General features: G+C 42.9%; 1 long non-coding RNA gene across 1 annotated transcript; it reads left to right on the top strand.

Moving 5' to 3' along the window:
- The first annotated feature begins 12743 nt into the window (after window positions 1-12743).
- On the top strand, window positions 12744-15191 carry LOC310746738. Its single transcript, XR_014540789.1, has 2 exons — window positions 12744-12969; window positions 14022-15191. It is a non-coding gene; the product is annotated as an uncharacterized lncRNA (long non-coding RNA).
- Window positions 15192-15517: the final 326 nt, after the last annotated feature.

Here is a 15517-nt window from a genome sequence, read left to right as displayed (position 1 = left end):
TTCTTCCCTCCCCACCCCCTCTCCAATTTAGCTATTTTTCGCTCTTTTTCTTTTTAACCCTCCTCCCTCAACTTCCACGTTTTTGACCCTGTGAATGAGGCTTTACGAAGACCTCCCAGGGCCTAGTAAACAAGGGGGAGGGGGAGGGGGAGAGAGATCGGGTTTTTGTTGTCAAGTTCAATGGCAAAAACCGCCTTCCAGCCGTTTCCGGAGGAGAGAGACATCTATCACTCAGTTCTGGGAAACAGACTGGGTGGAGGATGGGAGAGCGGGTTGTTGGGGGAGAAGGAGGAAAGAGGCGGATGCCCACTGAGATTCATGGAGTAGATATAGATCTCTACACGTGTGAGTGTGTGTGTACGAACACACCGGGAGGGAGGGGGAAGAAAATCTGGAAGTGAAGTACAATCCTGTGCATTTTCACTCGAAATTATCCCTCTGTGTTCAGTGAGGCTTACTCTAAGGTAAAGGTGCAATAAGACTGCAGCGTTAAAGTCAGTGAGATCCCATTTATCATGGATCAGGGATCAACTTCTCTTCTCTTCTTGCGCCAGGAGAACTCTTCTCCAAACACATCCACAAAATCTCGACTTGCAAGGAGACTCCATCCTAATCGAGCTCCTTCCCACCGTAGGAGGGTTTCATTCTGATGACGAGAAAGCGTTAGGAATAGATTCTTCCTATCAAAACAATTAGTTGTGGGTTTTTTTTTTTTAAGTAGGGCTGGACTCCTCTCTACACGTCAAGGAAAAATGAACAGCAACAGCAAACACAGGCTTAATTAAACAAAAGTTGAGCAAAACAGACGCGTGACTTAGAATTTTATTTGGACCGGCGATTCATGGGTCAGCTCTTTGTTTAGCTATAGAGCTCACTGGATTACTTTGGACCGATCCACACCTCTCAGCCTAATCCATTTTCTAGGGTTGTTGGCAGGATAAAATAAGGACAAAAATCCCGTGCTATCCAGACTTTTTTTCCCTACAGAAGAAGAGTGAAATATAAATAATGATATAAAAGGGGATAATATTAACCACAGGTCATTTAAATAGTAACTTTTACACATTAAGAGCTGCTGTAACAGATGAACGGAGGGATAAGAGCTGTTCAGCTATGAGCTGTGTACGTAACTTTAAAGTAAGTTCTGCTGAAAGCAAAGGTATTTTTGCCTAAGTCCGTGTGTTTAGGATGGTGACACGTACTGCGTATTTCCATAGCAATTCATTCTCTTTTTCCTTTAATTTCGAAAAGCGACCTGTTCAGAACCGTCAGGTGATGCAAGTCGTACTAGTACATGGGTAGGCAAACTAAGGCCCAGGGGCCGGATCAGGCCTAATTGCCTTCTAAATCCGGCCCGCGGACGGTCCAGGAATCAGCATGTTTTTACATGAGTAGAATGTGTCCTTTTATTTAAAATGCATCTCTGGGTTATTTGTGGGGCATATATATCCGTGCTCCATGGTGTTGGAGAGGCTTTCTATATACAGTACTTCAAAAGGAATAGGACTGCACCTCAGGAGAGTTTTCCTATGGGGAAAACTATGGTGTGCATCTTCCTGAGACTTACCATATCGCAGGAAAAGGCCCCAGGTATCTTCTCGTGTTTGTATTTATGTCCGTCTCTGACACCCTCAATTCTATAGGCAGAAAAAACAGGAGCGTGTCTAACTTTTTATTCATTAACTTTGTGTAAGCAAGGTAGTAGTGATTTCTGCGCCTGCCTGTTTTCGAGGGGAAATGGCAAAGAAATGGAACATATTTTGGGCCACTGGCTGTCTGGCTTCATTCCTTCCATTTTCTTTTATTACATTTATATATCACCTTTTCTTCCAAACAGTCCAGGGTGGTGTACACAGTTCTCCTGCTGCTCATTTCATCCTCACAACAACCCTGTGAGGTAGGTTAGGCTGAGAAATGGCGACTGGTCCAAGGTCACCCGGTGAGCTTCACAGCTGAGTGGGGATTCGAACCCTGGTCTTCTAGGCCATAGTTCAGCACACTCCAGTCATTACACCACACTGGCTCTCATCCATCCATCCATCCAATCATCATAATCATTGCGATCTGGTGTTTGTCCATAATAGCTATCTTTCTTCTAATCTTTTCAAATGTGTGTATTTCCCCTCTCTTCATAACAAGTTAGTCTCTTTCCTTCTCATCCTTGGACCTTTATTTTGCAACCCGCAGCTACCTAATCTTATCTATCTGATATATTTCCGTCTTTCCTTCCTTCTTTCAGAGCCTGCATAAAAAGAGTCCTGTTGGGTTAGATCATGGGTAGGCAAACTAAGGCCTGGGGGCCTGATTTGGCCCAATCACCTTCTAAATCCGGCTCATGGACAGTCCAGGAATCAGCGTGTTTTTACATGAGTAGAATGTGTCCTTTTATTTAAAATGCATCTCTGGGTTATTTGCGGGGCATAGGAATTCGTTCATTAATATTTTTTTCAAAATACAGTCTGGCCCCCCCACAAGGTCTGAGGGTCAGTGGACCGGCCCCCTGCTGAAAGAGTTTGCTGCCTCCTGGGTTAGATCAAATACTTTATCTAATCCAGCATCCTGTTTGTACAGCAGTCAACCAAAGGCTTCTAGGAAAGCCCACAGGAGGACCCAGGGCCCTCTTCCTATGGTTGTTCCTTAGGACTTGATCATTCAAAGTCACCAAAGGACCACATGGCCACCATGACTAGCAGCCATTGACAGATAGCTTTAGGCTGAAATCCTCAACCCACTTACCTTGGAGCAAGATGATGACTATGCACTGCCCCCACGGTTGGAGCCAGTTTGCTTCTGAATACTGGTTGCTGGAAACTACAGGAGAGAAGAGTGCTCTTGTGCTCAGGACCTGCTTGCAGGCTTCTGATGGGCATCTTGTTGGTCCTTGTGAGAACAGGATGTTGACTTAGATGGACCACTGGCATGATCCAGCAGTGTCGTCTTATGTTCTGATTTCTGGGAAGAGGTGTACAGTGTTGCACTGCTCTTGGTGAATTTGTCTTCTCACACCCGCACATACACACATCCTTAAAGTTTAGTTGTTATATCTTTTTGTAAACTGCTTTGAGGTTTCCCCCACCAGCACAATCAAGAAAGGAAGGAAGGAAGGAAGGAAAATAAAGCAGTCTACATTGGTGGCCATCACATATTTTCAAAATTTGATCCAGTTGACTTTGGATGAGGAAGAACTTCCTTATTTAATGTCCTCCTAATTCTTGGCCATTCAGCTTTATTAGATGAGAGCGGAAGGCACGGAAACCCACTCTCCCCCCTTTCTCCACACAATGCCCAACAATCCACTTAACCCGCCTCCCCCCCAAAAAAAAACCCCTAAAAACTCCATAAACTTCAAACATCTACATACAAACGCCTATGCCCGGTCTCTCTTTCCAAAGCTCTCTCTGGCCTGAGTTCCCCACTCAGTCCACAAGGCCCTCTGCTGCCTTATCATGTACCTGTGGCCATGGGAAAGCCAAACATTTCAACATCACTGAGACTTCAGTCAACTGCCTTATCTCTCCTTCATTCTCCCTCCCTCCCTCCCTCCCTGCTCCCTTCCTCTCTTCCTTTCTTCTTTTGTTCAAGTTCATGCGCACAGCACAATGGTGGGAAGGGGGAGGGGCCCTGTTTGGTCGGCAAAGTGTTTTGCTATTGAACTTGAGCTGCTGGTTGTAAACATTCTTTGACCCCCACAACTATTTGGAGAGGATAGTATTAAACTTTAGTGATTCACTGGGGTGGGGGTGGGGGGGTAGGGAGGTAGGAAGGGAGAAGGTGTGAGCGTGTGTCCTCTCCCATCCCCACCCGGGCATTTTCAATGAAGAAATCCAAGGTATTTCTTAACTTTTCCTTTTTTTTACCTTTATCCAAAATTTATTTTGTTTTTAAAAAGATGTACGATTGATAGAGGGACGGCTTTGGGGAGGTTTTGGAATTAGAACAAGAAGTAACGAAAGGAACGGTTCTCTGTCTTTGGGCTGCAATGCTGTTCTCGTCTGGCTCCGGACACCGGGAACGTTAGGTAGGGTGTAAGTTTGTTACATTTGGCAACGTGTTGCAGGATTGTCTTCCGAATGTTCCCTCCCCACCCCCCACTCTGCGGAGTGGTAAGTGCGTCATTTAGACCCAGCTGTCCTCGGCTAAACTGGCAACGACAGCCAGTTTGGGGATTTGCTAACCGGTTGCATCACAGCTGAGCAACGGGAGGGCCCGAAGCCTCCAGGAAGTTCTCCTGAGCAATCCTCGTCGTTGAAGTGATGGAGCGGATGAGGCAGCTAAACTCCCCAGAAGATTGCGCCAGTCAGCTGATAGCTAGTCCCATAAGACCGAAAGGGCCCTTGCTGCTTGCAATTAGGTTTTATTTTAATGAACTAGAAGAGATGCTTAGGATGAGGGAGTGCAATTGACGTCCATTGGCTCAAAGGGGGAAAGGAATCCTTTTCTTCTGGTGAGGATTTTGTGCGGGTGGGGGACGAGAAAGGAAAACGTGCCTACCTAGCTTCAAGCATAGCATAAAAATAAAGGGCGATTCCCGCGGATTTCCCCAAGAGTTTGCAGTTGATTAACATTCTCGTTCCATTTCCACGCCACCAACTGCAGACAGGCGTGATCCGAATACGAATATGGACAATGCAGAAGTCTCAATCTTTCTCTCCTCCGCCCCCGCCCCTTGTAGTCTTCTCTGCAGTGGTTGTAAACACGGACAGCACCCTTTTCAAGCTGTATGCTCATTCGGATTTCCTTCTGCCATTACCTCACTTTAGGATACACTTTTAAGATTAAGAAGTTAATTTACTGTTGGTATTTGTTGGTCTTGTTTTCAAAAGTGTTCATGTTCATTGGTTACCGAGGTAATATACGTGAATCGCTGTTCAAACTGTGAAATATACTGTATAAATGCCATTATTATTATTATTATTATTATTATTATTATTATTATTATCAGAGGCAGTCGAAATAGCCCAGCACCTTAAGGGTAAGAGAAGGGGATTGCCACTTTGAAAAAAATTCAAATTCTTATTAGAAATAATAAGATTCCCCCCTTCAGAGAAGCAGCGCAAAATGACATTCTGCCAGCAAATATGTTCTTTACGCCCTACTCATAACAGGAGCACTGGGATTAAAAAATCAGATTTCAGATCAGAATCAAAACTCATGCTTCTAGCCTTCGTGATTACAAACAAAGAAATATAATATACATTTAAGACCGTGCGGCCTTTAGAGTATGGAATAGCTGGATTTGGACAGCCGCGGGCCCTTTCTATGTTTTCATATACAGACATCCTTTTCCTGTTCATGCGATTGCTGCAATTTTTATACTCGGAATTCGTTATAGCTAATATTGGCACAGCTTGGGATTCAGCCTTTGAAAACAACATAAAAGAGTATAGCAAAACAGAAACATTTATTTCACGTAGAAACACAAAACCTGGGAGGATGTCTCCACTTTTATCTTCTACTAAAATTAATTTCGAAATCTTCAGTTACTTAACAATCTATAAACTTCTTATTCTTTTTTAAAAAGAGTCTTATTTACACTCTGATCCTTATATTGAGTGAAAGTAAGTCCTCCTGGTCGGAAGATACAGCATTCTCAATTAGTTTGTTTGGAAGCTGGCAGGGAAGTCTTTAAAAACTTGCCAGGATTTTACTATGAAGTTTTACCTACGGTAAGAATCCAAGCCTCAAGAAGACTTTTAAGAAGTCGTCGGTGGGAGGAATAGACTGTTGGGGACAGGCAATATTTTGGCCAAGTATTTCTAGAATTCCTACGGAAACCTTTAAAAAATCCTCTCCATCTACATTTGCATTCGATGCATTATAAGGCAGAAACTTCGTGATCACGAAGATGACCTCCCCGCGCCCCTAATTATCACCAGATTCTTTTCCGGGGACAAAAACGAAAAGGCAGAAATAAGAGGAAGTGGTTTGCAATATGTCCCGGTGTTTTGGTGCGCCTTCTCTCTTTCTCTCTCCTCTTTATTCAAAGTTACTGTTATTAAAATTAAACGTCAAATGTAATTTTCTGGTTATTTAGGGGAATTGTACGGAGATTATTATAGAATTAAGACAGAAAGAATAAAGGTAAACATTCTGATCGCATAGCAAAGTTAGGAAGGTTATATGTTATCGTCAATTACTGCTGTTGGGAACTATCACCCTTGTACAGATTTGAGGTTTGCATATATAGATAATATCTCACAGACGGTCCGCATCGCCTTTTTTGCCGACGGTGTGTGATGTCTGAGTGTATGCACACACACACAACCCAAACATATACCTGCAACTCAAGATATCACTTCATGCACCTGATAAAATATACTGCAGTTCAGGAAATCCAATGCCATAATAAATCCGCTATGGAGACGCTTCGTTGTTTTTGATAAAACAGAACGCTTCTGGAAAATTTGCCTCTCTGTTTCCCAATGCTTTATTTATCCCTATGTATGCATGCATGCCTGTATGTCTGCCCCTCTGATGTATGCATCTGATGATGGGCTGTAGCGCACAAAAAGCTTATGCCACAATAAATGTGTTGGTTTAAGGGGTCACAAGATATTATTTACTTTATATATATATATATATGGGTAACAGAGTAACTATTAGCAATTTATCGTAATAAAGGCTACAGTGAAGAAAGAAATGTGCTTGTTTCTTGTTTTTCCCCCGTTGCGACCAACGCATCATTCCCTGAATAGTATGCATTTTTCGTTCTTTTCGACCCTTCGCCAATAATTTAGGCTGCGAGAGTGGGATACTTACCTGGAAATTAGTTATACTTGACATCCGAGTGACTGTATATATGCAAACATTGCCGTCCCGATCCCACCTCTATGGCTGTGGGATGGAGTCCCCCCTCCATTTAATTCAATTGGCAGATTACGTTCCAAAGTAAAGACAAAGACAAACCAATGCTTTCCTTTTTAGATGATTTGCGCCTGTCATTTATGCAGGTTTACCTTTTCCGTCTACAAATTAATATCTAGAAGAAGAATGGGAGAAATTCTCCAGATTAGGGGCAGCTTTGTTAAACAAAGAGATCACAGCAGTTTATAAGCATAATTTTGTCTAGCAGGGTGCAACATCTCTTTACTGAAGTCAACTAGATTTCAGTTGGACTTGAAGTTTCCATGTTTGCTTTGCATTATTGTACGTCGCTTAGAAGAGGCTCCTTGCATGAAGCGACCGATAAATATAACAAATATTCAGACTGTCCTTGTTTTGAATGGAATGCAGCCATGGTATCTCGCATACAGCTTATAGAATAGAATAGCTCTTCGTGTAACGCAAACACACATGTATGAAGTGTAATAATCAGCCTTTGGGGAGGGCGCTTGAGATGTTTGTTGGCGAAATACCCCCGATTTCCAAAAATATAACGTTTCCTCCAAGATTCTTATCTATTGAAGAGGATAACCCTCAAAATGAAGGTGAATCAAAAATCCCCAGCAGACCAACAATATTTGGAATTGTATAGGAGGTTGTTTCTCAGGATTACATATTCTTGGATAGCGCCCACAACTCCTTTTATTCCTGGTATAAATGTGCAAAGTTTGTGGTCTTCCCAAATTGTGTTAAAGATGGCCAGAATCCAGTTATTTCATCACATAAAGTAGGAACCTGTCCTGTTTTAGAATGGTGGGGAAAGAACGAACACACACACACACACACACACACACACACACACACACAGAGGATATATATAGTACATCATGTCTAACAGTGAAAATACACATTAATAAATTATTATGACTGTTCTCTGATTTCTTTTCAAATCAGAGTTACAATTTAATGCCTATACATCAGCCAGCAGGAGATAATTTAGACCTGGCAACGTGAAAGCGTCAACCAATTCTTTTAAAGCCTAATTCATTACGTGGCATAATTTCAGAAGGGCTAAATTGTTAGTGGGAGATGCCTAGGCGAGAGAGGGGGGACATTATGACGGGTAGTTATTTATTCAGCACGTTGGGTTATTTTATTTTATTTTTAAGGAACAAACGCACCCATTCATAAGCCTATGGAGCAAAAGCGGAACGAGGGTTGGAGGGGGAGGGAAGAAAAAAGGAACGGCCGGAATACACTGCTGCACAATGTTCTATCGTGATGGAGTGTGACGTCACAGCAGCCATCAGAAAGCTGCATTCATGCGTAGCATGGCTTTCCGGGAGGCGCAGTTTCATTGCTGGCTTGGGGTTATCTTTAGTGAAGGTGCTGTGAGCTGCAGCGAGAGGTTGTGGGCTGTGTAGTGCGAAGGCAGTTGGCAATGGCGTGCTCGTGTTGCTGCTCTTTCTTAAGCAATGGAGGGAGACAATCTTTCGTTTCCTGTGAGCTTTGGCTTGCCAAGGTTCAAAAGTTCTTGTTCTGAATGCCAGGAACAGCAAAGGAAGATTTAAGGAGGGGCTCTCTGAGCATCTGCAGAGTGCATTTCTGTGGTGGCTAACTTTTGAGAGCGTGGTCAACAAAGTGGGTTTTAGGCTGCAGTTCTGTACACATTTACCTGAGATCAAGCCCCATGGAACCCCACAGGACTTCCTGCTTTTAAAAACAGACTTTATTTCTAAGTTTCTTCAGAGCGTATACATCAGATTAAGCCGTTCTCCTTTATAACAGCCTCATCATCATGATGACATAGCACAGGTGGTGTAAAAGATCACCAGACAGAATTGTCATTACCTATCACTGTGTATTTTGTTGTGTGTTCCATCATGCAAATCTCCTACAGTCTGAAGTGAAGTCCAGAGGCTCGGGTTTGTTGGCATATAAATTAACTCTTATGTGAGAGTCCTCCGTTCCATGCAACCCTGCACATAATGGGAGCTTTTGATTTGTCCAGTTCTGGATAGTGAGTGACACTGACTAGCCTCATCGCTAACGACACACATTATCTGTCATCTGAGGCAGTCTTAAATTGTCTTTTATTATTTAGTTTTCCGTGTGCATCCTTGTACCACAACACCCTTCTAAGGTAGGTCGCCATACATTCCTGTCTTAAAAGTGTACAAAGGCAGTTCCATCCAAATGCCTGCAGTCCCAGGCATAGGACTCCCCACCTCTCTCCATTCAGCCTTGTCTTTACACTAATCTGACCAGCAAAGGAAGCTTCCTTCTCATGCTGACTTGGCTACCTGTGCTACTAAATTTTCCTCTGAAAGGGGCCTTGGCTATTTCTTCCCTGATTTTATGACGATGGAAGAGCACATTCTGAGCTGAAGGAGATTTAAAAGAAGCCAAGTGCAGGCAAAAATCCAAACATTTATCATGGCACTCAGGACCATTAAACCTCAGAAAGGGCCTCCATATAATATCATGATTATTCTAGTTCTACAAAATCCCTATAGTCAGGACAGATTGCTGCCCAGGGAGTAGAACTTCAGGGCTCCAGGCTACTCAGGAAATCCTTCAAGGAGGAATTTAAACACACACACCAGATATCTGTTTTTCAGGCTGCAGTCAATTCCCCCTTTCTTCATTCCACAAATGAATGGAGCAAAAGGGCCCGTTTGTTTGTACAGAGCAGGGGAAGGGGCCTGTAACTGAAAAAATCATACAAAGGGAGAGGACAGTTTCTCCCTTAACCCATCCCTGTTGATCTAAGGATCCTGGTGCTGTAGGTGTCCCTTTCAATTCCCCTGCAAAGGGCAACAACAACAGCTATATTTATCTCCCACCTTTTTTCTCCAAGGATCTTAAAGGGACATACAGTGATACCTTGGTTTGCATACGTTTTGGATTGCAAACACTTCAAACCCAGAAGTGTGTGTCCCGGTTGGCAACCTTTTTTTGGATTACAACCCATTTTTATTTTTATTTTTTGGATTACGAACAAATTATTTTTGGAGGCCCCACTGGCGAAAGCGTACCTTGGGTTACAACCTGTTTTGGTTTACAAATGGATCTCCGGAATGGATGGTTGTAAACCAAGGTACCACTATACATGATTCTTCCCTTCCTCATTTAATCCTCACAACAACTCTGTGGGGAAGATTAGACTGAGAGGCAATGACTGACCCCAAGGTCACCCAGTGAGCTTCCTTCATGGTCAAGTGGTAACTGGAACTTTCCTCTCCCAGGTCCTAGTCCGATACCCTAACTGCTGTACCACACTACAAGATCAGGAAAACCTTGAGGGGATGGGGAAGCATAATTTGCCTCCCTTTGCATAGACCAAGATGCCTATATAGGTGATTAAACTCACCTGGAGCAGCAAAATCATTTCAGACAGCCCAACTGCTAAAATGGAAGACTCACACAGGCTCACAGGCAAAATGCAAGCCAAAATAGCTCTCACTGGCAGTGGATGTAGACACTACCCTTATGCTGATTTCACACATCTGTACAGCAGATGTGTAGCACAGATGTGATCAACACAGCTGCAGAGTGAGAATAGGTGTCATTTAGATTGTAGGACCCATTTGAGTGTACATCCTCAACCTCTCTTCTTCAGTTTAAAGGCTTACCAGGCCTAACCACCCTCTTTCTTTGTTGCTGTAACAGTCATGGTTTGGTTTGGCCTCTGTGTGTGTGTGTGTGTGTGTGTGTGTGTGTTTTACAAGAAAAGGAAGGGGAATTGAGAGGTTTGCTAAATTTGAAAATTATAGTCACCTAAAAGCCATGGGAAATCTTGCTGGTGACCACTAATGAGAAATAATTGTCTCAGTGCTAAGGGCCAACCTAATCCAGTATGATATATGTGTGTGTGGCAATGTACAAAATGAATCATTAGCAGCTGTTGATGAAATTGTCCCACCATGACACTGATATATTCTTCCACCCCATTTAATTAAATTAAAACAGAAGATCAAAGGCTAAATAAATAAGACATGACAGGACCAAGCACTATAAAAAAACATCATGTTATGCCTGTTTGTATTAATTTCTGTTGTGCACATTATGGATGTAATATGAAGCTTTCCATCTCTTACAAGTCACTGCCCACGTTCTTCAAACACAAGTTCTGTTGGCATGGGATGACCTAGAGATGATCAGTGGTTATTTTCTGCAAGTCTGCATGCCACTTAAACCTTAGATTGGCTTCATACGGGCAGCTCCAAGCCCTGTCCAGTCTTTGCCATTCTTCTGTGAATGGAATTGCAACTGATGTACCACACTTCAAGTGGTATTGCGGTTTTGTTGTAGTTTCCTCTGCCACATCTCATTCACACTGGTGGGCATGACTGCTGGCATTGGGGAGGGACATTTCACCTGAGGATGCCATTTTGAAACCTGCTTGCAAAACAGTTTTTTTAAAAAATTGCACTAAAACACCACTCAAGTGTCAGTGCTTACCTTCAACATTCAATAGTAGAGCAAAAAATAACACTAGAAACCTTATTTAAAATGGTGGTAAAATGGTGCCATTTGGAAATACAAGAAAGGCAGTGGAGGTTTTTTGAATCATGCTTTAAAATTGGCAGTAAAACACCGTCAGTCCGAGCCAGCATGGCCAATGGTCAGGGATGATGAGAATGATAGTCCATCATAATATGGAAGTTGCCAGGTTGGCTACCTCTGGAATATTAAAAGATCATAGAATTGTAGAGTTGGAAAGGACCTTGAGGATCGTCTAGTCCAGTGGTTCTCAACCTGTGGGTCCCCAGATGTTGTTGGACTACAACTCCCATCATCCCTGAGCTCTGGCCTTGCTAGGTAGTGGTGATGGGAGTTGTAGTTCATCAGCATCTGGGGACCCACAGATTGAGAAAGGCTGGACTCTAGTCCAACCCCTTGCAATGCAGGAGTACGTGTCTGTTCCATACAGAGATTGAACCTGCAACCTCAGTGTTATCAGCACCATTCTCTAACCAACTGAGCTATATAGGTGGGAAAGTATAATGTAAAAGATCAATGGAAGTATTCCCAAAAAGGCACCTACAAGAAAGGTAATTATACAGGAGTATGTTGACTGGTTCAACATCTTGATACATCGTTGCACATATCAAAACGATGCCTTTTTGAGAAGATGGGGATGTAGTGCTAAGGCTATACTCATGTGGAAATATTGTACTGCCATTTTCTTCTTTCTCAAAAAGTTTTCTTTTTTCCCCTGCTGCTGAGAAAAGATGGAGAAAGCACAGGAAAAGCACCAGAGGGCAATGATTTGAGATCACATAGATCATGCAATACCTCAGTGGCCAATTCTGTAAGAGGTCCCATGTTCAAAAGGTTCCCTGGTGTATCTAGGTACAGTTTCCTGTCTGAAAACCAAGAGAACCACGGCCATTCAGGGTCAACAACACCAGACTAGATGACCCAAAGGTCTGACTCCATATATGACAGTTTCCTATGTATAAAGTGACTGAATGAAAGGTAGTTATTCCACAGAAAACACCAAGGAAACACCCGTAGATGTATGGAAATGGTCTAGAATAACTCTGGGTGTACTGATGGATGAAGTCACTTTGGCTCAATTCAAAATGTGCACAGAAATCATGAATTTCTCAGGGAGCATTCTAGGGTGACTTCACCCATTTCCTGAGAGAGACATATGGGGGCAGTAGCAAACACACCCCACATCACCACCACCTTATTTTTAGAAACACTTTACAGTTGGGGCAGCACAGCAAGCAAATCAAGTATGAGGTTACAGATACTTCATTGGTTTTAATTTAAACCTATTTCCCCCTTTATAGCAAAATGCTGCTTGTTCCCAAATAAATACCATTCAGCATAGGCAAACTCCATTTTATTTCTCTAGTCACCATGATACTATGATTTCAAGTGAGTTTAAAATGTGAAACTGCATGTGCTTGGCATGGTTATCTTCTTAATTTTAAGTTGTAAAGTGGTGTCAGAAGAGAAGAACCAGCTGGCTGCGGCTGGCATTAAAACAACTACAACCCTACAGGTTAGATGCAAAATAACACATCTGACAGGCACTTCTACTTTGGCAGTATGATTCCAGAAAGCTGCTGCCATTCATATCGTCAACAGTGCCAGTCAATGCATCCAAGCAGCCTGACTGAGCACAAGGTAGCGTCATATGTTTTGTGAGTCTGTTTTTAGCTTCCATTTTCCTCTGTCCTCTGGTGCTTGACTGTTTTATTGTGCCACTGTTTCATATTTTTCAGTCTTGTGATTATTGATGGCATTGCTTTTGCTGATTTTTATTATTGTTGGAAGGTGGAGAAAAAGAGAGCTCTCTCTCTCTCTCAAATGGGTTGGAGTCCTCATAGCCATGAAGATAGGCATGAAAGTGTTTGGGCATTGCCTAGTAAGTCACAGGACTCAGATGTAGGATTGACAGTGATAAGGTATAATGAGGACAGAAATCACCTGCCAGAATTTTAAGAGGTTCAGCCTGGTGGATTTTCCTGACATTTTGAAAGAACTGGAGTGGCTGCTCATTCACTTCTAGGTGCAGTTTTAAGGAGCTAGCTTTAAAGTCTTAAATGTTTGCCGTTTTACAGTGGTACCTTGGGTTAAGTACTTAATTCGTTCTGGAGGTCCGTACTTAACCTGAAACTGTTCTTAACCTGAAGCACCACTTTAGCTAATGGGGCCTCCCGCTGCCGCCGCACCACCAGAGCACAATTTCTGTTCTCATCCTGAAGCAAAGTTCTTAACCCGAGGTACTATTTCTGGGTTAGCGGAGTCCATAACCTGAAGCGTATGTAACCTGAAGCGTATGTAACCTGAGGTACCACTGTATTATGTTTCTGTATTTTGCTGGAAGCTGCTATTACTACTACTACTACTAGTAGTAGTAGTAGTAGTAGTGTTATTATTATTTTCCGAAGACCGCCATCACAGTCTAATCAGGGTCCACCAGCACTGATGCCTGCTCTGGATACCTCCTGCTAGGCTGAGTCTGTGAACCATCATTTAAATTCACCAGAATGCCCTGGAGTAACGTTGCACTGGTTCCTCTGCAGCATTGCATGAACTCAAAATGCAAAGCTCCCAGCCATCGTTAGAGCACCTCTACTGTCACCATCACTTATAGAGGACTATGTCAGGGCCCCCTTGGACTTGGAGCTGGTCCAGTACCAGCCTCTCATTACTGTCTGCTTACCTCCTGCTAGGCTCATGGCTGGCCATGGCTATGCTGCTTTATGACTAGCGAATAGCTGCAATAAATTCTGAACTGCAAGAACTTTCAGAACCCACTGCAGGGACCAAAACGGATACACTTTTGCCAGCGGGAGTCTGGACCTGTACAGTTTGCCTTAAGAATCTCTAGCAAAACAGTGAATTCAAGCTGATGTCTGAGGTTGCCTCTGAGAAAAGTGCTTCTACTTCGATAAAGCCAGAAATGATTTCTGTCTGGGAAAGGAGAAATACCCCAGACACAGCCAATATATACCTCTGGAAGAGATGAAGGATAAAATTAGAGAAGCATCTGGTTGTCATCATACACCAGCTTTTCTGGAGTAGGTTTTTTTTTTTTTTACAAGGCAAAATTCCATTCTTCTGGACCCACTTGTATTCTCCAGCTTTTTAGGGAGTGCAGCCACATCCCCCCTCCCTCCCTCCACACACACAAAAATTTAAAATACCACAGTAGCACAGCCAGGGTGGCCAAAAGCCCATTTTCCATAATGCCTTTCAGGGAAAACTTATTGAAAACTTTTCTTCAACAACAACAACCCAGAATTCCCAAATAAAATCCAGCTTTCCACAAATCTCACATACACTTTTTGAAACCTCGTGGAAAAGACTATGCTTAGTTGCATGTTGGATGAAAATCATTCGGTGACAGACTATTGATATATGGCCCTGTGTTGTTATATTACTACAGAATGCCTGTGTGGAACGGCATATTGCAAAGACCATGCTGCAGTGAATCTCTGCATACTCCACATATAGAGACAAATTGCACCCTTGTGAGATCCCTGTTGGCAAGGATGAAGCCTATGTGGGATGTTAGCATCCAAAATGCATATGTAAAGGGTTAATGTTTGAAAGGGTATTAGGACTGCTGTGATGTCATGTACTCTGTGGCAGTTATTTCAGTTGGTTCAGTTATTAACAGTCTTGTGAGTGTGAACAGTTAGAGCAGCAAGTATGTTGTATTGTTCTGCTGTCTGCCTTGATCAGAGTCAGCATATCAGTCAGTCTGTAAATGTTAGTTGTCTGTAACAGGTTAATCTATGTCAGATGTTTTAGCAACTAAAAGAAACACCCACCTGCATTGTATATATATTTAATCCACAACTGCAAGTATGCTAAGTAAAAGTTACATGTTCTTTAAACGAGAGTGTCTTGCATAGTTTTTATAAGAGGGTAAAAGGTAAAGGATCCCTGGACGGTTAAGTCCAGTCAAAGGCGACTATGGGGTTGTGGTGCTCATCTTGCTTTCAGGCTGAGGGAGCCAACATTTGTCCACAGAGAGACACTGTGACAGAAACCAGAGAGCACAGGAACACCATTTACCTTCCTGCTGCAGTGGTGCTTATTTATCTACTTGCACTGGCATGCTTTCAAACTGTAAGGTTGGCAGAATCTGGGACAGAGCAATGGGAACTCACCCTGTCGTGGCGATTCGAACTGCCAACCTTCGGCAAGCCCAAGAGGCTCA

This window comes from Podarcis filfolensis (assembly GCF_964270895.1).
Source record: "Podarcis filfolensis genome assembly, chromosome: 13".
Taxonomy (NCBI): domain Eukaryota; kingdom Metazoa; phylum Chordata; class Lepidosauria; order Squamata; family Lacertidae; genus Podarcis; species Podarcis filfolensis.
Note: the sequence above shows the minus strand (reverse complement) of the source record. Positions and strands in the feature narration are given on the sequence as shown.